This window comes from Pelodiscus sinensis, chromosome 10 (assembly GCF_049634645.1).
Source record: "Pelodiscus sinensis isolate JC-2024 chromosome 10, ASM4963464v1, whole genome shotgun sequence".
Taxonomy (NCBI): Eukaryota; Metazoa; Chordata; order Testudines; family Trionychidae; genus Pelodiscus; species Pelodiscus sinensis.
Window position 1 is genome coordinate 27571472 of NC_134720.1, and position 26719 is coordinate 27598190.

Genomic DNA, 26719 nt, shown 5'->3' on the forward strand with positions numbered 1-26719 from the left:
CACGGCCCCACTGCCACCGAGGGTTTCCTGGGGTTCCCCAGCCACCACCGGCTCTGCTGTCAGGGACTGTCCGGACACCTGACCCCACTGATACTGGGGGTTCCCCTGTCTAGCTGCTGCTGGCCCAGCTGGGGACTTCTCAGGCCCCATGTTCTCTTGGCAGCTCCCTCTCCTGGGGCTCTTTGGTCTAGCAACATCTGTGCCAGACTACGGATGTTGCTGGAACACAGAATCCCAGATTTGGGAGGTTCAACCTGTACTGTGTATTCTTGCCCTGGTACTCGACGTAGCCTCACCATTTTAGATAAAATCCCGTCTCCCTTGCACTTTGGAATTTAATTCTGTCTCAAAAAGTCTAGTTTTATAAACCTACTTAGTGCCCAAGAAATTAGATTGCCTGTATAAATATTTGCACACGTTTACAAAGAAGTTTTCACTTAACTCCATATTTTTAGACTGAATAGTTGAAGCATTTATTTTGTTAACTCCAGTAATTAATTAGGCTGTTGTTCATCTATTTGTGGAAGTCTTGTAGAATTCCAGAAGTGAATTCATAAGAGTGATGATTAGTTTACTCAACTAATTCTCTAATGTCTGAAATGTGGCAGCTATACAAATGTTTGCAATGGAAGTAAGCTGTCGTGTGCAGGAAGCCCAAAGACTGTAGTAGCTGTAATACAAATAACAAAGGAGGTTTTACTATATCTTGCCTACAAAAGTCTGTCATATTTAAGACTTTGCACCTGCCCTGTGATGTTGGTGGCTGAAGCAGGGTTGCAGATAGTAGGAGTTTCAGTTTTGTGAGGCTTTATCGGTTGCTAACAGACAAGTCTTCAGAAGGAAGGAAGTATAAGACCTAAGAACAAAAAACAAACAACCCCTCCCCCCGCCACCACCACCACCAAGTTTCCAGGAACTTGTAGATCGTCTTGCCAGGCAGGGCCAGTCTATCTTTTACACCAGATGTCAGTTGTCAGATTAGCAGTTAGGCCTTATGCTGAACACTTTTAATTGGTAGATTTTAAAACATAGAACCAATAGTTCATTCTTTTAATGTGAGCTGAAGATGGTAAGTTACAGTAGTTGCTTCAATTAGGGATGTGGCTTGAAATACAAAAGTACTTCCTCTCATGTCTTTTTTTTAATAGGTGGAAGTAATTTTTGGTTCTTTAAAAATACATATGCAAACCACAGCCTGTTGCCATGGTTACTACTGTATGCTAATGTGATTCGCTTATTTCACATTCTTAAACCTATAGGGTTTGGAAAGCATAATTATTCTGGCCTTTCACTATTTCCCCTTTAGTTAGGCCACCATCCTTCTACTGCGAAGAAAGAATGTTGTAATTAGCCCAGAGTATACAGCAGAACAGAGCTCTTCAAGGTGGTGGCGGCGGCTGTGTCACCGTATTACTTAAGCAGTTTTAACACCAAACCTACACTTGAGGCAGAACAGGTAAGAACTGAAGTTTCTCCTACTTGTTTGATTGTGTAAGTTGACATTAGAAATATGTAAAACTATCTAGTAAGTTATTCTGGAAGCTGGACTGTTTCATTGGAACTTTGTTATTTTTTATCTTGGTGATTTATATTGAATGACTGAAGATTTAAATAATATTTTATTACAGAGACAGGAAATTGGGACTCTCCATTTTGCAAGGAAACTTTTTTTTGGTGTGAAAACTATCACTAAAGCGTATGTTCATTTTTAGATTAGTACTGGTGGATAATGTGTTGAAATTATATTTTCCAAACACAAGTTGAAATTATATTTTCCAAACACAATTTGAAAATGAAGTCCTACTCTTGTGGATTCCTTCAAACTGGTCACTGCACCTACACAGAGTCCTTTTGGGGTTCTAGACGGGCACTGTATGATCTGACTGAAGGATCCCGGCTTCAAACAAACAAACAAGAAACCATTTAGGTGGCTTTTTCACTGGGCATTATTTTTGTCTCCCTTTTCTCTTACATCTCTGTAACTCTAAGTAAGTGTTCTGATGTGTTTAAATTGGTGTGCTGACTTTTTCACAATAGTTTTCCACTTTTACTATTTAATACTGTAGTAGTATTTGGAATATAGTTTTATATTTAGGATGAGAGCACAGCTGCCTTTAGGTATTATTGTAGGGTTATTTTATTCCTCCTGTTCATAAGGGGGCTAAATTCTGCTCACCGTTCCTGTTGACCCCAAGATTAACTGTCAGGAATAAGAGGAGCAGGAGCTGATGTGAAATGTAGATATTGTTCCAAGTGCATTTGTAAAATGTACTATAAAATAAAAAGACATTAATCCCCTGGAACCTGAGCTCCTGGCTTTCTGGTATGAAATATTTCATTGCCAATGAATGTCCCAGTGGTGTTTGATGATTAAATACCGAGTTGGAATGAAGTCAGAGTCCACCTGGGCTGAACTCCTGTACTACTCGAGATCAGAAGTCAAATTAAATGAAAGTAGACCCCTGCCCGTTTCTGACAGCAGAATTCTATTACTAATTAAAGAATAATAAAGAAACCACCTTCACAGGTGGTACATAGAGTATATCATAATTATGCACTTGGCTTATTTATATGTGTGTAAACTAGTGGACACAAAGATAAATATTTGATTATTTTAAAAAAATTACCGTTTGCACAGGTCTTCCAAAAAAGCATAGTACAGTGTAAGTGAAAGTTGAAAGATTTGTATTTGCTTTATTAAAATGCGTATTGTGATAACTCGCAAAGAACTAGAAATCTCTTTTAATTCTGTAGTCCAACCTATAAAACTACAGAATTTGTTGTCAAAACCTAGGAACAGACGTTCTTCATTAAAGCATTCACACTGTACTAACAATTTTTAAATGTTTTAGGGGTTTCTTTCTGTGAAATCAATAAAGAACTTATGAGAAATTATGAGAGTTGGACAAATAGCTTAGCAAGGATCATGAAACTTTTAGTTTGGATTTTTAGTAACTTGTATACTCTGCTTCAACAAAGTCTGACAAATAATGGCAAATTAGAACAGGCTGTATGTTGATTTTTGTGAACACAAAATATCATTGTGATTTGTACAAAACATGCAATATGCTGCATTAATAATACTCTGGTTATTAATATAATTAATAACACTATATTAAACTACAATTGTTAACACTGTATGTGAAGTTAGGAATTTCCTCTGTATCATTCATGCTACTAGAACATGTTGAAGACCAAATAGGCTATCCTAGATAAAGATGATCAATAAGTCTGTCCTAGACAAAAGAATACTGGTTTACTTTACATATTATCAGTAAACAAAGCTTTTGAGCTAAACCAGGGAGGGTTATCCTGAGCATGACCTCAAGAGACAGAGGTCTCCTGTGCTCCAGAAAGTCATGGGAAACGGAATCCCCAGAAGTAAAAGAAACTGTATTGAAGGAATCTCAGTAAGACTCCTTGCGCAATAAAATTCAACAAGATGCAAGGAAGAGTAGCAGAATTTGTCCACCACTGAGTGCGTGTGTATATATTCATTTATACGTGTGTGTATATATATATAAAGTATTAGAAATAGCCAGGATTTGTAGGGAAGCTTTGCTACTAATTTCTGATTTTATGCCATAGAGAGGCCCAGCTATTGCATATAAACCATCACAAGGCTACACCCATGACTGCTTGTATGATACAGTTTTGAAAAAAGGAATGTTGAGACATGTTTTCAAAAAATCAGAAGGATTGCTTTATGCACTAAAGTTTACAATTTTCTGACAGAAAACATGCAGCTTTTCTGAAGACATGAATTCCTGAGCCAAAAATCTAAATATCATATATATATATATATATATATATAGTACTTCTGCAATAGACATTACCAAATTGTGCACGAATGAGTTCTTTTTTCTACAATTGTTGAGAGAAATTTGAAGTTACAAAGAGAATACTGAAATGCATTTTTATCTTGTTCCCTAATATTATGCTCTTCCCAGAATGAATTGTGGCTCAATCTTTTCCCTTGAGATCACTTTAAAGTTGATTAGGTGAGACTAGGGGTGGGAGAAAGTGGTTAGTGAGTACAGTAAAACTCCAATAGTCTGGCACTCCTGATAGTCCAGCATCAAAATGGCAAGAGCCTAGTGAGTGAGCTTCTGCAAAAAATGAGTCACAAGGTAACAGCGGCAGCAGCTGAACTGCGCAAAAAGGGTAAAAAAGGCTTAAAAAAACTAAAACATTACAGTATACTGTATACAGTATGTACAATAAAAAGGGTTAAGAACACTTTATAAACAGTATATAATGTATACAGTATATATATATAACCAGCTTATAGTACCTCCTGATAGTCCGGCATATTTGATAATCCGGCACCACCTAGGTCCCATAGGTTCCGGATTATCGGAAGTCTACTGTACTGAGCCAGCAGGTTCACTATAATATTTCCTCTTCTGCAAGGGATGTGATCTCATATCCACATTTTATTTCACACCTATCTTAGACAATGGGTCCGACATCCTCACTGGGCCCCTGGGCAAGCTGCAGGGGGGCTGATCTGCTCCCCCAAAGGGGTGGGAGTGGGGATAGGCAACCCTCAGTGCCACCTGGAGAGGGCTGCACCTTCCTCAGGCAGTCCTCAGGGCTGCCCGGAACGTGCTGCATAGCACTCCAGCAGTGTTTTAAAGGGCTTAGGGCTGTGGCTGCTGTTGCACTAGTGGTGATATCAGCTGGGAGCTCTGGGCCTTTTGTATCACCGGGCCCCAGGACAGTTGCTCCCCCTTGTTGGTGGGCCTGACCTTAGGTAATAATAGGGGATTCTTATACCATTGGGCAATGAGACATTTAGAATATCTAGTATCTTAGGAGCAGGAACCTGCTTCATAACTGCTCTTCCTAAAGTTCCTAGAACTGTAAATTAGTGTATATAACCCGCACTCGTGTATAACCCGCACACATGCATAACTCACGGTTTTTCCTGAATGAGTAAAAAAAGTTTTAGAGAACCTGTGGACATGTATAACCTGAGGGTTATATACGCTACTTTAAGGTAATTGCACATACCTGCTGTCAGCAGGGGGAATGTAGAGCCTAATGCAAGCGAGCTGGCCAGCCTGCAGGAGGGGAGCCGCACTCACACCCAGGCTCCGCGCAGTCACAGCCAGGCGCAACCCACCCTCCTCCGAGCAGGGGGAACGGAGACCGCAGCGCAGGCGAGTAAAAATAAACTTGTATACCCTGTGATCATGTATACCCCACGGGGGGAGGGTTGTAAAAACGTGTATAACCCGCAGGTTATATACGCTAAAAGATGCTATTCTGTTGCTGGGTTAAAAAATAAGGAATTAAAAATTAGGTAAGTTATGTGTTCCCATACCAGGCTGTAATAAAAACTAAACTGGAAGAACAAGTTCACTGTAAAAATCCTGCCAGGAGACTATCAAGGCATTCACAGCCAGTGTTTTTAATTGTATTAACTGTTGTATCTGTATTATTATTTAATATTTATATAAAACCTACTGAATGACATGTGCTGTACAGATAAATATAAAAACAAGTTCTCTGCCTCCAAGTTTATAATCTTAAATATACGATGTACATATGGGAAATGAGCTGCAGCCAAAAGCAAAGCACTTGGCCAAGCTCATCAAGTGACTTGTTGCCATGTTTTTTATTTGGGAGACCTTTGGTTTTCTTGTAGGTGTTCTGATGACTGTTTTGTTCACAACTCTTAAGGTGAGGACTGGAATTTATGGGCCATCTGGGTAAAGTGAATTGTAAAGAATCTTGCGGTAAGAAAGAGTTACAGGATGGTGAATTGCCTCAGTTGCGGGGATGGAGCAAGTTTGCAGGAGTGCACTGATGTAGACGCAGAGACAGGAGTGGAAGAACGATACAAAGGAGGTGGTTAGTTGTCATGAGGCATTAAAGAGGAGTGAGTGAAAAGACACATGAGTAGAGAGGTAAACAGCTGTTTTGACTTAGTTAGAAAATATACGGTCAGGACGGAAGCATTCAGTCAGTAAGGATTTTTCCTCAAATAATTATGTCAGCTTTTATAACAAGGGCATTAAATAAACAGAAAGGAACAGAAAACTCCTCAACTTAGCATTTAAGTTCTAGGATCCCTTTGTGTAGTGCCTGACCTTTCTGAAAGCAGTCTGCTTCCAAGTAGAATAGTGATAGAAATGTAGCCGTGTTAGTCTGGGGTAGCTGAAGCAAGAAGCTTCCAAGTAGCTGCTCTGATAAACCTTCACCAGAGCACCGGTGAAAGGGAATTAAACTGAGGCTGATTCCTTGTTCACCAAGGATCTGGTTATGCCAACCTTTTTTATGCCACTGACCAGCAAAACCATTCACAAACTTTTGGCGGACCGGTATCATTTTATTCGCACATTTGCAAATAATGAATATGCAAATGTGCAAATAAAATGTTACTGTCTGCCTTGACCCAACCCAACCCCTTGTTCCCCAGTAACTAACACCCTTTGACCCCATCCCTACAGCCCATGCCAGCATCCTCTTGGCCTGTGACCCCACCACGCCCTGACCCAACACCCCTTTGCCCTTTGTCCCCACCCCACCCCCGCACTCCTCAGAGCGATGTTGCCCCTTCTAGGGAGTGTGGCTGTTACTGCCGCATGAGTGGAGGAGCGGCCCTCCTCCTTTGTGCCCTCTCCCTCCCCAAGCATGTTTTGTGCCCCCATGGGTGGGAGTGGGGGAGTGCATAGCCCTGGCCAGCCGCCATAACAGAGCGGGGGAGGAAGGTGCTTCCTGCTCTACCTCCTCCTGCCACAACCTCAGCTCCAGCACCACCACTGGCAAAAGCAGCCGCGCAGGTAGAGGGAGCAGCCGTTGGTGGTATGTGCGCTCCTTTCCCCTTTGCGCCTTCCTACCCCAAGTGTGGAGGGAGGAGGGGGGGAGGCATCTCCTGCTCTGCTGCCGCCTTGACCACCATGGCTGCCGGAGCTGAGTCACTGCGAACAGCCGGCTTGAGCTTTGACAGCCCTGGTGGCCCAGCAGCCAGTAGTTTGTGGATCAGCACAAGTCTGCAAACTGGTGATTGGGAACTGCTGGGTTATACCCTTGCAACCTGTCAAAAGGAGTAAACTAGTACACACAAAATCTCATGGAAAGAAGCAAAGATGAATTATCAGTATTAGTGACAGGACCTACAACAGAAATCAAATCCTTAACAGAGCAGAAGGCGATAGGATTGGTTGAACAGATCGTGTTATTGGTCTGTGAGAATCAATACAACAGAATTATTAATCAAAACTGAAGCATGTAATTGAACAAGGAATATATGGGAAAATAAGGAGACAACATATTGAACACAGCTGAGAGAAAACAGTACCACCAACTCCTGCTAATTTAATCAAAGAAAAAAGCAAATGCAATGATTTTAGATATTTCAAGAAGTCATCAAAGGTTAAGATATGCAAATAAATCAAAATTTTATTAAACGGCTGCTGAGTTACTATGAGAGGAACTTTTCTTTTCAATTTATAAGGTTGTAGGAAAATATGTCCAGATCAGTTGGATCTGAGATATAACCAGCACTGAGCAGAATGAGGAATGCTGATGCTCAAATAGAGGCAAGGTTGAGGTGAGGAAGTTCTAGATGTCCTACAAAACAAAGGAGTCAGCTTCTCCAGCTCATTTGGTAGAAAAGTGAGGTATCAATATCATCAGTAACGGGTAAATCAAAATGAGATTGCTGTAGACTTTCAAAGCTTGAACACTAATATTCTGACTATGCACTATGGCAATGGTTGTCAAACTTTCTGGCCCATGGCCCACCCTGCTCAACACAAATCTTTCCAGCAAACCACCCATGATGACAAAATGCCTTCACTTATCTCTAAATAGCTTAAATACTAAATTATTCAGATTAGGCTACTGGAGCATAAAAACATAAATATGCAGCTATAACATAAGGGGGCATATATAACCGGTAAGAAAATAAATACTATTAATCGAAATAATTAAATAGGTTAAGTGCTTTATCTTTATCGTGTTAGTTTACCAAACTTCATTTTAAATAAAGTAAAATACTCATTTATATCCAAAACAAAAGGTTTCAACATCGTCTTTATTTATGACGGGGTGGGAACCCTTTTTTGGGTCAGGGACTGCTTATCCATAGAAAAATCAGATGGGGCCACACAAAAATAGAAGCAACCTCTCTCCCCACAAAAAAAAACCTAAGACCCCCCCACCCTCAAACACTCACTTATGTGACTCCTGACTGAGATTCCTTCTCCCTCAGGCAAGATTAGCTCTGCTGGGGATAATAGATTTTGTAGAAACCCTCTAGGCTCTAGGTGGCACAGGAGGTGGGGTGCAGGAGCAGGGTGGGTGTGAGGGGTCTCACTAGGAGGGTGTATGTGTGAGGGCAATGGAGGTGCAGGCTCTGGCATGAAGGAGATGAGGGGCACTCAATGCCCTCCACTGCTCTCATTGGTTGGGATTCTGGCCAATGCGAGCAGGAGGTGAGCAATTTCCTCTGCTGCTGTTCCCCAAGCCAGGGGGCATAGGGAGCGGCAGCGCATGATCTGGCCTGTGAGGCTTGGGGCTTCCCCCGCTGCAGCAGGAAGCTGGTGCTGGCCCTGCAACCCCAGGTTCCTCACTATGGAGGGATACGAGCCCTGAGCCTGCAGCCCATCTACAAGATGGTCGTGGACCACACTTTGAGAACCACTGTCCTATGGGTACTTTGTTCTAATCTCTATTTTTGTTATGATTTATCCATGGATAGTTCATAGGTGACAACTCTGGACTCACTTCATTTTTTCCTCAAGCAAAACAATAGGAATATTAATACCCGTATCTAAGACCAAAAAATTGGCCACTGGAGCTCCTTTCTGAAGAAAAGGGACAGAGATGAAAATAAATGTATGGTTTGAACCTTGAAGATTGCTTTGAGAAAGGAATTCATCAGGGCACCACTGCATGATCCAGGACTGGTAACAGCAACCAGCTGAGTGTGTTGCTGTGGTAACCAACCATTTCAAGTCAACAGAATCTAGTATAGGGTTAAAATTCATAAGAGTAAGAATAGAGGCCTGATCAAAATACAGAATAATAATAATCAAACATCATATGATTCTGATATCATAGTCATTCAGAGAGCTACTTATCAAATCTTCCAAATAAAAAGAGGATAGACTGACTGGTACAATAAAAGGTAATAAAAGGCATTCAAAAATTCAGGGGGAAATGTGGAAACATACTCACTACATGTTATAATAATGTAATGACCTGAACCTTCAGTCAGACCTAAGGACCTGGCCCGCTTTACCTAAAATTATATCAAGGACTGTTAATAACTTAAATCAGCAAAACTAGAAAAAATTGCCTTTAAGCAACTTTGTGTGTGTGTGTGTGTGTGGGGAGAGGGGGTCTGCCAAAAATAGACATTGCTGCAGTCTCAGAATATTACAGTATAAGTTCTGCTGTGTGATATTACTCATTTTTGAGGTTTATAATTTAAATGCATCATTGACAGTTTTTGTTCTATTTTTCTTTATTTACTGAAACAACCTTTAAGAAATCAAATTCTAATCTTTTTCTAAAATTTTACCATAGCCAAATATACATAAAAAGTTTACTTATAAAGCATCTCTTCTCCCCTTCTTGTGCAATTGGGCTACGTCTACACTGCATAGTTATTTTGGAAAAATCTGGAATAGTTATTCCAAAATAGCTTATTTTGAAATAGCACATCTGCACTTCAGGGAAGCCTCAAAATTAATCCGAGGCAGGCTTCCCTAATGTAGACTTGTAGGCTTCTCTAATGTATCTTGATTTAGAGCCCCAGGAGGATTAACTTAGAATGGCACTGGTGAGGGGCTATTTTGAAATAGCAGAAGTGGAGAGTCTACACACACCTTATTTCGAAATATATATTTTGGAATAGGTATTATTCATCATAGAATGAGGTTTACAGAAGTCAGAATAAGCCATCTGTTATTTTGAAATTATTTCAAAATAACGGAATTTGCTATGTAGAGGCTCGCATAGTTTTTGCGGAATAACAGCTGTTATTCTGAAATAACTTTGCTGTATAAATGCACCCTTGGATTGCTACAAAGACTGTTCTAATACAATAATACACTCACAGGCAGTGTATATTTTGTATCTAAACAGTTTCCTTCAAAATGGAAATTTAAAGACAAATTAAATAGCATTTAGTAATTGTAAAACAAAATGTAAATGCTTTAATTATATGATTAACTATGCAAAGATTCTGAAATATAGAAAATCAAAAAGCACTTAACTTTATGTGCATCTGCTAAGTGCTTTGCTGAAGCACTGCTTTATATAAGTTTATGCATTTAAATCATTATGGGATATTTGTATTCTGTTTTTATAAAAACAGAAAAAAACCCTCTCTGAAAATCCTCTAAAAATCCCTCACTAGGTAGGACCTGATTTTGCTCATTGCCAGATATACCATAGACTTTTTTAGAAGTAGGAGCAGGCCTAAAGTGGATCTTAAAATGGCCCTGCTGATTTTTAAATCCCTGAATGGTAAAGATTCCTAAGGAAGTATCAGTATTAAAGGTCTCTGCACTCTGACTCTGCTTTTTGTCCTTGACTAATTGGCCTACCATTTAGTTGAGTGATAGAGACTGCAGAAATACAGAAAATGTTACTATACTGGCTATAAGGTAAAAGTTTTCTAAATTGTTCCCAATGGGGGCAAGTAGAAATTAAGTTTGAAAGTTGGGAGAAATAGGGAATTTTTGTTTTAAAATATATACTTAAAAATGCATGCAATACTTCTTAAGGGCTGATCTACACCTAAAACCTAGTTAGACCTGATTACATCACTCAGGTGGGAACTGGGTGAGAGACACAGTTAAGCTGACCTAAATCCTAGTAAAAAACATCAAATGGTCTGGTAGCACTTTAGAGACTAACAAAACATGTAGATGGTATCATGCGCGTTTGTGGGTATAGCCCACTTCTTCAGATGACCGGAGCATGCAGATAGGTCAATAGAATAATTCTACTGAACTACCACCTTTTGAGGGGTAGATTTGTTTACAGTGATGGAGGGGAAAAAAACCTTCCATTGTCTGCAGTGCACCACTATAGTATAGCTGCAGTGCCACAGCTGTGTGGCTGTAGTGCTTGCAGTGTAGATATACTAAAGTCTTGATGTGAGCATTCAAGTGTGGCGCTGGGTGCCCTAAAGTAGACTTTTATATCTAAAAATTGACTCCATGGTCATTTGCACATTTGTATATGCCACATACAATATGTGTAATACTGCACAAGCCACTTATACTTACCTCTCTGGGAGAAATGCTAGCCTCATTAAAGTCAATGGCAAATCTCCTACTCACTTCAAGGGTTGGACCTTTATTATGCGTTGGTAAAACGTGGCAGTACACAGCTTTGTGAACTAGAATGTTGTCATTGTTTATTAAACCTCTTGGGGCTAAATAAGGTCTGACTTTGTATAAGTACAGAAAGTTTTAAAAGATTCAAAAGGAGACTAATTATCTGGTGAGGTTTAAGTTCCATTTGGACACCTTGGCTTGTCTACACTGGCGTGATCTTGCGCAAAAGCAGCCGCTCTTGCGCAAAAACTTGCGGCCTGTCTACACTGGTCACGTGTTCTTGCGCAAGTACACTGACATTCTAATGTATAAAATCAGGGTTTCTTGTGCCAGAACTCTGATGCTCCCTCTCAGGAATAAGCCCTCTTGTGGAAGAGCTCTTCCAGAAAAGGCCAATGAAGACAGGCAACATGAATTTCTTGCGCAAGAAAGCCATATGGTTAAAGTGGCCACCAGAGCTTTCTTGAGCAAGAGAGCACCTACACTGGCATGGATTCTCTTGTGCAAAAGCACATCTCTTGCGCAAAAGCGCATGCCAGTTTAGATGCTCTCTTCTGGAACAGTTTTTGCAGAAGAACTCTTCCACAAAAGAGTTTTTGCGTGAGAACATTCCAGCGTAGACGTAGCCAGCCTAAGTATTGCAGGAATCCTGAAGGTATTTAGTCGACAGCTGTGGCAGGGGTTATTTGTTTCTCCCATTGTTAATGGTTAAGAATGAAGGTGTAGGGTTTTGGGTTTTTTTGTTTTGCAATAATTTGATTCTCTGGTGGTGTAGTCAAACTAATTCTGCAGTAAGAAATACCGTGATCTATTCACACAAATTCTTGTGCAAATATGGAGATCTGATTAAGTCAGCAGGGCTCTACACAGAGCAGGGACCAGCCACATAGATTGCCATGTCAGCGCCTTGCTCTTTCTGTTATAAATAGTCAAATTGCGATATTCATGAAATTAATAGTTTTTTAATTTCAGGAAGTGTTTCAAATACAATATTAGAAGAGTAAGTTGCTTTCATTATTCAACTTACTCTTGAATGGAGAAGTGGAACAGCTGCACTATTTCCTGAAATTTAGGTGCAATATATTGAAACTTGTATATAGAGTTACTCTACAATGTCATTCATGCATCATCACCACAGAACTTATTTTTTCCCATATCTAATGTGCTGCTCCCTATTTCAATATTACCTGCACTTGTTCTCTTCAGGAACTCTGGGAACACCTAGATAGGATCTAGTGGCCCAGAAACAGTAGCATATGCAGTGCTCTTTATTCACACTGAGGAAGGATCAAAAGAACTCTTAGTGGAAAAACAAAAACTCACTTGCAGTCTCTTTGACCCTAGTTCTAGAGTGGGGGTGATCATTTGCCCTGTTTCAGTGAATATGGAAAGAAATGTGGTTTTTATCTAATTAGAATCACATTGCTAAGTTGTCAGGGAGGAAGAAAGGTTAACACCCACAATGATCAACATAACATTTTAAAAACCTAAGTACAAACCTAATTAAAAATTTCAGGTCAAAGCAAAATTTATGTCTGATCATTTAAGGCAGAAATTAGGCTTTTAGCAGGAGGTTTTTCCCCTTCCTTTTCCTTCAGAATTATTATTGGATCCTGGAACACATTATGAGTTGGTGTGTATTGTGGAATACAATAAGGCTAAGTGTGTAATTATTGAAACAAACCATAAATCTTGGGAGCCATGCAAAATTAATTGAAATGTTCCCGAGACCTAGTAAAAAAGGATACAGCACCTGCTATTTTTAAAGATTGTTGTTGTTGTTTCTAGAATCTTTAAGGTTAGGAATATTTTACATTATTTGTGCAAAAGTGTTGCATACTTCTAGTGGCAATTCATATATACATTTCCTGGAAATTTGCAGAGCTGTAGCCAATTGGTTGTCACAGAAAGACAGTATTTTGCAGACAGGGTGCCTGTGCTTAACTAATCCCATTGGTACACTGTACACAGAGAATTTTAAAGCAGCAGCACTTTACTAAGCCGCATAAAGTCTACTTGCTTGGTTATTTTTTGCATTCTTGCAGCCTGATCGTCACTTTGTCTTTCAGAATCTTTTTTTTTAAAGGATTCACTCATTGTCTGAACAAACAGTCCAGAAAAACAGTAGTGTGCATGTGTCATATTTTCACTCTAGTTCAGAGGTTATGATGTTTAACATATAAGCTGGGATATACCACCACTAGCTTTCAGGGGTTGATTTTTACTCAGATACATTTTATACCACATTGTTGTGTCTGTCTCACCCGTCTACAATTTTTCAGTTGCCTACGGTTTTGCATTTGTGTCGGTACTTGGAGTTTCACGAAGGCAAAACGCTGCAGTAGCATGAAAAGATTCCTCCCCCCTCCCTCCCCCTAGTGCATTCTTAAGGCTCGACCAGTTCGCCCCGTGCTTCCTGGTAGGTTTTGCTGAATGGGGGAGGGGCAGTGCAGGCAGCAGCGGAAACCAGACATTAGAGATAAGAGTCTGCACAGCTATATGCAACAGTCTTTCACTGCAGCTGAGCGAGTTGTGGCTGTCAGAATGCTCCTGTGACAGGGGACTGTCAGGCTCCATTTCTAATCTTTGTCATCTTGCAAGAATGAATCCCACAATGCCTTGGGCATTCTGTCCACAGTCTGCTTGCCTCTGGAAAAAAATGTGAGAGGTAAGTTTCCATTTCCACAGTCTGCCTGCCTGCCTGGCTCTTTTTAACGAGTCCGTCTGTCTGTCCTCGTGTGTTTATTTTCAGGGTGCAAAAATCTAGATGGCTGAATGAGGAAGTGAGTTTAGGCTTTCACTGACTTGCAGTTTATCAGCCAGGGGCTGGGTTTCCACAGGGGGTGGTTTCATATCACTCACCATCTCTAGCTAAAAAGAAAGCGGTAGGTCGCAGTTGCACTTCTGCTTAAAGCAGGCGCTTCCTGTTAGTGCTTTGCACGCTCTGTCAAGATCGCAGGGTTTTCGCAGTCTTCGCAAAAAGAAAAGGGTGGGCGGAAGGCGACGGGGGAAGGAGAAGCAGCAGGAAAAAAACAAACAAACACAGGTGCATATAAAGCGTCATACTGGCTTAATGCGCCTTGTTTGGAGGGAACCCTAGATCGAGTCGCAGAGGCTCGTAAACACTGGCAAAGAATTTATTCAGAGGGAAAATTCGCATCGCATCTCAATCTGCAATCTCGCTCGGTTTTCCAGTGGGCCAAATGTGTGCAGTGAAAGGTTAATTCTCTGCCTACTGCACATAAATTACGCATGACATGTTTAGCTGCGTTTCCTTATATGGAGAGCGCTGTATTTCAGTACAGTATGGCTTTTGCCAAGTTTGCAGGGTGGAGGACAGCTTGCCTAAGAAGTTCTTTTTATTTATTTATTTATTTATTTATTCATTTTGTTTTGTGGTGCGTCACTCAAACTGTAAGAAAAGTGAGTGTGTATACTGGTGTCTAGGAACTGAAGTTGGGTTTGCATACTATCATTCACTAAGTGTGAAATAAACTTAAAATACTTTGGTTTTGGTTTTCCTTCAAAGAAGAAGATAAGTCTTATTTTCCTTTAATGGGCTGGAATTTGTTAAAATCAGCACCACAACATCATAAGCAAATATTTTGATTTTGTTCAGTGTTTTACCTCCCAACTAGTTTACTGTCATTTGGATATATAAAATCTAACGGAACCAACTTATACTTTGAAACTCTTCAAATCCCATTGAAAATAATGGTGCTTCTAAATTGCAAATTGAACAGTTACGTTCTTCATTTTGTCTACCAAAACTGAAATGGTAGGAATAGCTGAAAAGTTCAGTAACTGTGTGTAGGTATATAGGTATACAAGTGCACATTATTTGCATACAACAGCATATTAAGATATAGAGTGTGTGCTTATGTTAAATTCAGCATGTGGATTGTATTTAAATACATGCATATTTATGTATGTTCTGATCATAATATATACGTGTGTATGTGTACGTATACAATTATAATATCTATTGAAAAGTAAGTAGTAGACTATTCAAGATATTTCTAGATTATCTATTAGTGTAGTATTTGTTGCCAACATTATGCATAAAGGAAAATCAGCTGTTATAATTTATCAGGCCCTTCAAAAATATCTTTGACATATCTCAAGGGCTACTAAGGAAATCACACAGTCATGGGGTGGGAGGGAAAGTACTGCCGCAGATGAGGAGCAACCTAAAAGGTAGAACCCAGAGTAGTAATAAATACTTAGTTTTCAACATGGCAAAAGGTAAGCCATTGCTTGTTTCAAGGTTACATGCTAGGTTTACGATAGTTAAATATATTATTAATGGCTTGGAAAAGGTAGTGAACCATAAAGGTACAAAGTCTGCAGATGACACAATTTAGGAAATACTAGAGAAGAGGGTGAAAAACTTAAGAAGGATTTTGAATCTAGGTGACATGCCAGATGAAATTCAGTATTGTTAAATGTAAGTTGAAAGGAATAATTTGAGACATTCATACACTTTATGAGGTTATAGATTAACCATAATGACTTTGGCTAGAGACCTGAAGGTTACTGGGGACAACCTTTGAATAAAAACCTTTTGTTTAATATACAGTGATGGTCAAAAGATAAAACAAAGTATTAGGTTGTATAAATAACAGAATAGAAATATTATAAAGGTATTCTGTGTTAGAGGCACTTTCACAAGGAATAATGTATCTGGTCCTGGCCACTTTAACCCAAAAACATGTAACAGAAGCAAGAGAGACAAATGATTGGAAGCATAGAAAGACTTCTGCATGAGGAGAGAGTGAAAAGATTCAGAATGTTTACTTTAGATGGAAGATTAATAAGAATGACACAATATAAAATAATGAATGAAATAGGGAAGGTAAATAGGGTTTTCTTTACTAGTAACACAATAAGAGACAATAATTGAAATGGCAAAATTGATAAAAGGAAATGTTTCACACAAGAATAATTAACCCATGGAACTTATTACTGCAAGGTATGAGTGAGGCCAAGAGATACGTAGAATTCAGAAGGAAGTTAGATACTTATGTGGATGATGAGGACATAACACAGCTACATTTGATAGAAAAAAAGTCCTATTTTTAGGGTTAGGAAGAAACTTGACTTATAAGCAGGATACTGCATAGAATTCAATTTTGGGTTTTATTTGCATTTTCCATGTGATACTGGCCACTGTCAGAGGTAGGGTCCAGCACTAGCATTTCTTTTGGTATGACACAGTCTGACAATCCCTATAGTTTTTGTAAGTGACAGTGAAAACTACACTGTATACAATGAAAAACTGTTTCTGCTGTCATTTAAACCAATAGCAGAGCTCCTGATTTCAGTGTAAGCAAGACTAGACACTATCCATTTTTTTAGAAAGTGTCAAGCTTCTCCCTTTGCCCAGCACACACACAATCTAAATGAAATGTTTTTGTGATTGTTATTTATTTGTTTATTTTTATGGTAACATCTACAATGGGCTGGACACTTGGTAGACAGACACAGATAACAAAGCTTGATCCCTTCCCCTAGGAGCTTCCAGTCTAAGAGCAGAAAGACAAACTTAGACAGGTTAGAAGAAAGTGGAACAACAGATACATTTGTGTGCTCTGTGGCTGTGTTGGTGCCCAGATGTTGGGGAGACATGGTGGGTAAGGGAGAATCTTTATTAGACTTCACCTACTTTGTTTATTGAATAAATAAAGCTATCATTATAATCATTTAGTCTGCATGGCAGAAGAGGGTCTTCAGGAGTAGAGTTGTTTAGGATGATTGGTTGTACTCAGAAACAGATGAGTACAGGGGAAGAGAATTATGTAGGAGTCTAACCCAGGAAAAACCCCAAATCCTCATCCACAGATGAGGCATAGGGAAATGCAAGTTTGAGGTAGAAATTGTTCTTTCTGAGGAAGTTCTTTGGCCTTTGTTATATAGGAGGTTGGACTAGATCAGAGTTTCTTAAACTGTGTTCCGTGGCACACTAGTGTGCCGCGGAGAACAACAGAATTCAAAATGGCCACCCTTAAAGGGGCAGGTGACCCTTTCTTTCTTTCTTTCTTTCTTTCTTTCTTTCTTTCTTTCTTTCTTTCTTTCTTTCTTTCTTTCTTTCTTTCTTTCTTTCTTTCTTTCTTTCTTTCAACTTCCCCCCGACCCATTTTTTTCCTCAATAACTTTCCCCCCGACCTTTGCTCAACAAAAAATCCTTGGTGTTCCTCATAAAAAAAAATTATTGTTTGGTGTTCCTTGGTCTTAAAAAGTTTAAGAAACAGTGGACTAGATTATTAGAATGTTCCCTTCTGGCCCTGGAATCTGTGACTCAGTATGGCTGCTAAGACCCTCTTCTTGTCTGGAATAAGAGACACAGTCTCTATAGGTGTGCAATTCTTGATGTAGTCCTAACTGGAGCACAGGATCTTGTCCAAGAGATTAATACAGCTGAACTGCTTAATAATAGTGACCATAATGTAATTAAATTTAACACCCGTGAAGGGTAAAGTACATCATAGTAGCATTTAAATTCAAAAAGAGAACTATACAAAAATGAAGTGAAACTAAAAGGAACAGTCATGCTGAAATGCCCACAAACTGCATGTAAACTTTTTTAAAACACCATCACAGAAGTTCAAATTAAATGTACACCAAAAACAAAACAAAAAAACCCCACAAAACCAAAAAACAAAGCATACACACAAAAACAAAGGACCAAAAAAAAATGCCACCATGGCTAAATAACAGAGTAAAAGAAGCAGCGGGAGACAAAAAGACATCTTTTAAAAATGGGAAGTCAAATCCTGCTGAGGCTAATTGAAATGAGCATAAACTCTGGCAAAGCAACTGTAAAAGTATAATTAGGCAGCCAAAAAAATGAAGAGCAACTAGCAAAAGACACAACAATGAACAGCAATTATTTTAGGTACATCAGAAGGAGGAAGCCTGCCAAACAATCAGTGGGGGTCACTGGGTGATTGAGCACTGAAGGAAGCCAAGGCTGTTGCACAGAAGCTAAATTAATTCTTTGCATCAGTCTTCACTGCAGAGGATGTGAGGAAGATTTCCACTCGTGACCTATTCTTTTTAATTGACAAATCTGAGGAAGTATCTCAGATTCAGCTGTCAATATAAGAGGCTTTGAACAAATTGATCAGTTAAAGCGTAATAAGTCACCAGATGGTACTCACCTAAGGGTTCGGAAGGAACTCAGATATGAAAATTCAGAACTACTAACTAAGGTGTGTAACCTGTTTCTGAAAATCAGCCTCTGTGCCAGATGATTGGAGGAGGCTGATGCTTTTTTTTTTTTTTTTTTTTAAAAGCTCCAGATGCAATTCTGGATATTACAGGACAGTAAACCTAATTTCAGGGCTTGGCAAACTGGTTGAAAATATAGTAAACAACTGAATTATCAGAAACATAGATGAACGTGATATGTTGCAGAAGAATCAACCCGGTTTTGTAAAGGGAAATCATGCCTTTTCAGTCTATTAACATTCTTTGAGAGGGTCAACAAACATGGACAAATGAAGATAATTTACTTGGACTTTCAGAAACCCTTTGACAAGGTCCTTCATCAAATCCTCTGAAGCCAAATAAGGAGTCATGCGGTAGAATGAAGGGTCCTGTCATGGGTAAGTTGTTAAAAAATAGGAACAAATGTTAGGAATAAATGGTCAGTTTTCACAGCGTAGTAAGGTAACGGAGGAGGGGTTTCCTAGAGATCAGTACTGGGGTCTGTGCTTTTCAGTATACTCATAGAAATGGGTTGTACCCATGAAAGCTCATGATACCATCTACATATTTTATTAGTCTTTAAGGTGCTAGCTAGACTATTCATTGTTTTTTAGTTTTTCCTGAAAAAGGAGGTAAGGAATGAACTAGCAAAGTTTGAAGATAATACAAAATCACTCAAGATAGTTAGGTCCAAGGCTGACTGCAAAGAGTTAGTTAAAAAGGGATCTCTCAACAACAAAATGTAATTCAATATTGATAAATTCAATGTACATAGCAAAGCAATGTACATAGGAAAACATAATCTCAATTATACACACAAAATGATGGGGTCTAAATTAGCTGTCACTGCTCAAGAAAGAGATCTTGGCATCATTTTGGATAGATCTTTGAAAACATCTGCTCAATGTGCAGCAGCAAGCAAAAAGACAAACAAAATATTAAGAACCATTATGGAAATACTGTAATGCTAGTAAATCACAGTACATTCGCACCTTGAATTCAGCGTGCAGTTCTGCTCACCTCATCTCCAAAAAGATATATTAGAATTTGAAAATGTAAAGAGAAAAGTGACAAAAATGATTAATGGTATGGAACAGCTTCCTTATAAGGAGAGATTTAAAAAACCAGGACTGTTCATCTCGGAAAAGAGGCAACTAAGAGGGGATATGATAGAGGTCTATAAAATCAAGAATGATGTCGAGAAAATGAATAAGAAAGTGTTATTCACTCCTTCATATAGCAAGAACCATTAACTATGAAGTTAATAGGCAGCTGCTTTAAAAAACCAAAAAAAACCAAAACAGAAGGAAGTATTTTTTCACACAACCAGTCAATCTTTGGAAGTTGTGCTAGAGGTTGAAACTGTAATTGGTTCTGTGCTCTTCAACATGGCTGTTGGTCACAATGGTCAGGGGTGCAACCTGATGCTCCAGGTGTCACTATACGTCTGAAACTGTGACTGGACCGCAAGAGTGGGTCAAGTGATAATTGCCCAGTTTGGTTTATTCACTCTGAAGCATCTAGCAGTGGCTGCTGTTAGGAGACAAGTTACTTGGATGGTTGGTCTGAACCAGTATAGCTGTTCTTGTTGTAGTGCGGCCACTACAAGTGTAACCACAGGGGCAACATTGCTGCCTTTTCTCAACTCATCCCCAGAATCTCCCTCCATGCAGGTCATAGTGCTCAGCCGTACCACATTTGGGAAGTGCAGACATTCCTTTCCCTCCTGTTCAACAGCTTTAGTCTCCCATATAATGGAAAGCCAACAGTCTCTTATCTTATTATAGTGTTTTCTCTCCTATTTCCAGCTAAACTCAGGAAACTTGAACAGGAAAAAAAAAAGAAAAAGAAAAGAAAATATTGTATCTTTTGTGGCTCACAATGAGGCTTAATTTGGTTTTCATTTCAGGCAAAGGTTTGAATTGTTTTTTTTTTTTAAATTTTGCTTTATTCTGCCCCTTCACTTAGAGCACTTTGGAACGCAGGTAAATTAGAAACCCTCCATAACTAGACAATCTCACAGTTAACCTATTTTGAGTATGGTTTTTTACTTTTTTCAGTTTTGTAGATGTAGGCAATAACACAACGAGTGCCGTTCACTGCATAGTAATTAATATAAAAATCAAGCTGTAACTTAACCATTATTCTGCCTAGTACAGGGGGGCACGATGCAAATCAGCAAGGAGGTTGAATTTCCTTTTAATCTCTTACATATTGAGCCCTTCCAGCACTGATAGATTTGGGAGGCAGCCTGTACTACTACTGGCTTGTGTAGTACATGTTCTGTGAATAAATTGGGGGCTTCACACTCCAAGGTTTTCCAACTTGCATACCTTTCATGAGCACTAAAAATGTCACTCGTTTGTGAAGAAATGGAGGGCCTTATAAGAAGCCACCCTACAGAGCAGGGAACTTCTAGTGGACTGATACATTTTAAGGCCCTGGGGACTTTACATGGTCTGGGTTAGAAGGTTAGCAGTAATCCTTTTTATTAATGTCTCAAGGCTTGTTCACTCCCTTGCAGTTTAGACCCAAGGAATGTAGAAGCATTTAAAAGTAAACTTGATCTCTAGGAAAAAGGGGATTGATGGTTGATAAATGAATGCTTCATGTTAGACCAGGAGTGGGCAGTAATTTTTGAAGGGGGGGGCCACTTAACGAATGTTGGTATGTGGTATGGGACAGCTCCACCTCCCACCCCCTGCAGAAGGGGCAGAGCCTTGGGCAGAAGGTGGTGCGGGGGACTAGCCTCCCCACAGAATTGTCTGGGGCTTTGAATGAAAAAACACAGCAAAGGGCTTTCAGTAACTAGCCTTACTGCTTCAGCATTGCCTAGCAGCCGCTATTTAAAGGACTCATGGCTCTGGCCCCTACCGGGTTAGCACCGTGTCCGTGAGCCATTTAAATAGGATCCTGCTGCCTAAGCCTGTGGCACAGGCAGCAGGATATAAATAGAAAGCAGCCAGATGCAGTCTGCGGGCAGGATCAAAGTGTTAGGCATGCTGGATCTGGCCCCCTTGCCACATCTTGCCCCAGCCCTGTGTTAAGACAGTTCTCCAAAGAGCATTGGTCTGTGAGAACCTTATTCAACTAAACCTTATGAACTAAAAAATAGTATTCCACAGATTTAAGAAGTGGGCAAGATGTAATGTATAGTGTGTTGCCAGAAGTCGAGTATTTAAAGAGCTCCATATTTTCTTGTTTTGTATGAGGGTATAGCAACCACTATCCAGGTTAAAACACCTCTCATTTTCTTCTTTTATTTATTTTGCTTATAACTATTGCTTGAGTTCTGCTTCTGGAGAGTTAATAAAGAGATGATAAATAACACAGGAAAGACCTATAATGAGGAGGATAAGACTTAACACTTCTTGATGCTACTTAGGAGCTCTTTGGAGAAACTACAACTGTCATTCTCCTAAAAGCTAAAGCCAAGATAGTCATATTAATTGGCATAAAAATAGACCTTGCAGTAAATATTAATTATCTTCATAGGCAATATGTGTTCTTTCTTTGCCTTAGGTATAGTTTAATGAAATGCAATGAAGTTCCTGTTTTTGTATATTGTTTAACATGTTTAACAAATTTTACTGTTAGCAAAGGACAAAGCATTGTGATAAAATTGGGGAAAAGTCCTTTCTTTTGTTATAAGATCTTCTGTGATCTCTAGAAGCTGTTCAGCTTGATGCAATTTTACACAGTTTATTTCACAGTGGCATTATACAGTAGTATAATATCAAAGAATAGGTCCACTCTCACAGTCTCTTACACTTCTGAGTAAAGAGTCAGTGGAAAGAGCATAATGAAATTATATCTATGCATGTGTTATGCACTCAGATATTGTAGTGAAGTCTATATGCCTATTAGAGAGAGGAGTCTGAGCTATAGGAATTGGATTGCAAAATACTAAGGTATTCAGATCCAGAATTTTGATTTGCCTGATTATAGAGGTAATAATGCTTAGCCATAACATTTCCATAATAAGGTACAGATTCAAATCCTCTCTCCCTGCCCCAGGGTCAACAATGTTCAGATCCGGGATTTTGTATGCTATATCCTATGCTAATGGATAGAGGGATGACTAAGAAATTTCCCCATGCTTTCATGGCTGCTCTTGTTGCTGGTCTCCATATTTTCTGCTCCCTGGGGACCAGGGGGACTGCTCAATGCTTCTCATTGATACATACTCATTTTAAAGTTGTTTTTCTAAATAATTCAATAAGAGAAACAACATGAAAAGAACATTTCCTTTCTAGTATGGCCATGATTTTTTTACCAAAGCCATAAGCATATGTCTGTTCTTTTATTGCCATCATCAATAGGAGCTTGTGCATTTAGCAAGGGGAAGAGTGGAGTCCATTACTGTTATATTTGGTTTGTGATTGAACTTTTAACAACATGTCTATTGGTAAAGGATTATATATTAAACAGATGAGGATTTTAGCATGACATGTCTCCCAGGTTTTTATTTCAGTTTTTTTGTATTAAAATAAATGGCAGACACTAGTTATTGACCTGGTATCAAACTGCTCCTTTTACCATTAGTAATCTGCAAAGATCAGTAGCATGTGGACATCTCCTTATTCAACATTTTGTTTAAATAATAAAGAAATAGACTAATGTGGTTTTAAAATGTGTTTGGATTAAGGCAGGTAATGTGGGGGAGGGGTTGTTGGTTTGTTTTTTTTGCTGTTTTCTGAGGTATCTCTGAAATGTTCATTCATGTTTTCAAAAGAATCCATTTTACTATATAACATATGTGTGTGACAACAGTTAAACAAACTCAGCCAGCTCAACTGTATATTATTCTATAGCATATACATCAGTGATTTTGACCATGTATATATGTATAACTTCCCTTGAAGTTAGGGTACATTAGGCTATCAGGATAGATTCTGTTGCCCAAGTATTTATTTGGCTATTGTTGTAAGAGCTCATTGTACATTAACCTCTTGATAAAATACAGCAATATATCAGGAGAATTATTTTCCACTGAGATAAATTAGTTTAAAAATCTACATACTGTCTGCTTCAGTATCTCTAAGGGTATGTCTGCACTAGCCCCCTCGTTTGAACTAGGGGGGCTAATGAGGGCGACCAAAATTGCAAATGAAGCGCGGGATTTAAATATCCTGCACTTCATTAGCATGTTCCCAGGCGGTCTCCATTTTGGAAATTGACTAGCCCGGAAGAACTGCCCGTGTCTACACGCGGCAGAAAAGGGAGATTCCGAAATAAACCCCTTACTTCGAATTAACAGTTATTAATTAGGTTTAACTGTTAATTTGAATTAAGGGGTTTATTTTGAAATCGCCCTTCTCCGCCACGTGTAGACGCGGGCAGTTCTTTCAGGCTAGTCAATTTCCAAAATGGCGACCGCCCGGGAAAATGCTAATGATGCGCAGGATATTTAAATCCCACGCTTCATTTGCAATTTCGGTCGTCCTCAATAGCCTCCCTAGTTCGAACTAGGGGGCTAGTGTAGACATACCTAAAGAGATTCCCTCAAATTATGTTATTTACTACATTATCCCAACAGAAAATTGCCTGCGAAGTCTGATTTTTGTGCCACAAGCTGGGACAACTGTACCATTAAAAATAGTTGTTAGTTTGCCATAGATGTAATGCAATGTTTTACACTCTGTATAAAACACAAATAAATAAATAGATTAGTGCTACTATTCTAATTATAGCTTGTTTTCAATGGAATGATTGCTACGTGGTTTTAATTTGAAACCTCATTAGTAAATTTAAAAGATAAAAACATTTCTAATATCATTAAAATGTTAAGTGACTTTACTGTACTCTCTGATTCATGTAGGGATAGGTTAACCCTTCCTGCCTGGAAAAAAATAGCTGCAGAGCAAGGTTCCCTCTAATTTTTTTTCTAACCATGTGCATAATTAATTTTTTATGTGTACTGAGGTATGTGTATATGTGCACCACCAATAAAAATAGATGCTGTCCGTTGTGAGTGGCTGTGGACACTTTGCTAATCAACTGGCAGGCACCTGAATCTCTGCTGGGTGGCTCGAGCCATTCCAGTGCCCCAGGCAGCAGGCGTGTGACTCACATGCGGCTCTGCCCCTGGGTGCACGGTGTATGCGTGGCCCCACCTCCCGGCATGCTGCGCACCTTACAGCTGCAATCGGGCGTGTGGCACCTGATTACAGCTCTAAGGGGTGCCGTGCGGCCCCTGGCTGCAGCTTTAAGGGGTGCTGCGCGGCCAGGTGCGCAGCGCCCCTTACAGCTGCCATCAGACACCCCCCATTGGTTGGCGCCCCGGGCAGCTGCTCGGGTAACCCCCCCCTTAATCCGGTCCTGGTACTAGGACTTTAGTTCCATTTAAATGTGTTAGCACTGGCAAATGCTAAGGCTTTGAAATTGTTCTGAATGATTTGTTCAAATAACTGCAGTCCAAATTCAGCTTGCACCTGTTTGATCAACCAACTAGTTTATTTTCAAGTAACTTTGTTAAATTTTGGCCTGATCTTCTTGGTGCACATGTGGATGGCAGTGATGGGCAATGCAACAGAGGCAGCATTCTACTTCCCTTCCTGCCTTCTAGAGGAGTTCAGCTTGAGTTGTCTCCTCTTCATGGTATTTGGGAGGATTTTGTGCTGTAGGGTGGCATGACCCTATGAGATTTGCATTGCAGCATCCTTACAGTCTCTCAGAAGGCCTCTGAAGGCAGCAGAGTTATTATCTGTGCATACAGATATGTTTTATGGTTGGACCCATCATTTAAGCTAGTTTATACAGTGTTTAGGCTCTTAGGCTGAGTCTACACAGCCTTTTTATAGTGCTGTAACTTTCTGGCTTGGGGTGTGAATTCCCACTCCTCCCCCCCCCCCAGGCATATCAGTGCTGTAAAGCACCAGTGTGAACCAGGCCATAGCATTGGGAAACACACCCCTAGCGCTGTTTATCTACTTCCCTCCTGGGGGTGGTTTCCCAGTGCTCAGGCTGTGGCTACACTATCAGTTTAAAGCATTGATGCAGCAGCACTGCCACAGCCGCACTTTAAACATTTAAGTTTAGACAAAGCCTTAGTCATTGCCAGAGAAGCATAAAGGTGCTGTAGTGTAAATGAGAATTCAGCTCACATATCAATGAGTGGTGCGTGAGTGTTTATGTATCAGTTTGTGTGTATATATTTGAGATATCAAGCGTTGGCTTGTGATGTATAGGAAGTCAGACTAGGTAATTTGGTGGCCCCTTCTAGTCTTAAACTCTTTGACTAATGGTATATTAACCATTGAAAAAGGGATTAATGGTAAATTAACATTCTGGGATACGTCCAGTGTAAAAGCAGGACGTAAAATTGTATTTAAATCTGACCCCTTTTTAGCATGATAAAATTAATTAGAATTTGAAAGCCTAAATAATGTATTTTATGTAACTGTACACTTTAAAATGTGAAATATAATATGAAACCTGAAAGTGCTGATTTATTGCACTCATTTATGCAGATAATAATGATGCTTTTCTTAGGTATATGGATGGTAATTTACATTTGAATATGTTCAGGTTTTTTTTCTTTAGTTATTTGAATGCTTTGTTGTCTGACAGTATGAGAAGCTTCTGTTGCAATAAGGATTTCCCCCTCCCCCAATATATTAATTAACATTACATTTATAGTTGGATTCTAATAAAAGGGTGTCAGTTACACTTTGATATACAAAATGGAGATTTTAATGGAATATGCACTGAATTTTTCTTCAAACTTACAACATCACATTTTCTCTATCTTGCAATAAGAAGTTTAGTTTCTAAAGCTTCAGATTTCATGTGCCAGAAAATTAACAGACTTTGCAGACATGTTTGTTAAGCTTAGTGATGATAATGTAATGTGTCAACTAATGGTCACAGATCATTTGGTGAAGCAAAATATGCAGAGTTGAATTTAGAACAGGCATTTTTTGAAAGATAATTAAAAAGTTATAAATAAACTTTCCTGAATTTGCTAGCTCATCATAGATTTATGTGGCCTACAGTGCTTTGAATGGGAAGTTCAAAAGATTCATAGCACATTCTATATATATGTAATATAGAGAAGATAATGAGCAAAGTGTTCCCTCAGTTAAACACATATGCAAGTCCACGTGATATAAATAGGAATGAACATGCCTAACTGAGGACCATGCATAACCTTTAGTTTTTACATTAGGCCAGCTCCTGGATGTCATAATGTCAATATAGAG

At 39.3% G+C, this 26719-nt stretch overlaps 1 protein-coding gene across 8 annotated transcripts in view; it reads left to right on the forward strand.

The window, feature by feature from the left end:
• The first annotated feature begins 1186 nt into the window (after positions 1–1186).
• Positions 1187–26719, forward strand: part of MBNL1 (muscleblind like splicing regulator 1) — a 205126-nt gene continuing 179593 nt past the window's right edge. The window contains exon 1 of one of the 8 annotated variants that reach the window (XM_014569966.3): positions 1187–1456. The gene's annotated coding sequence lies outside the window, so the exon portion shown is untranslated. Of the gene's footprint in view, positions 1457–13035; positions 13975–26719 lie in introns of those variants that run through there. The other 7 variants (XM_014569964.3, XM_006115963.4, XM_006115957.4 and 4 more) reach the window with 7 other exon arrangements.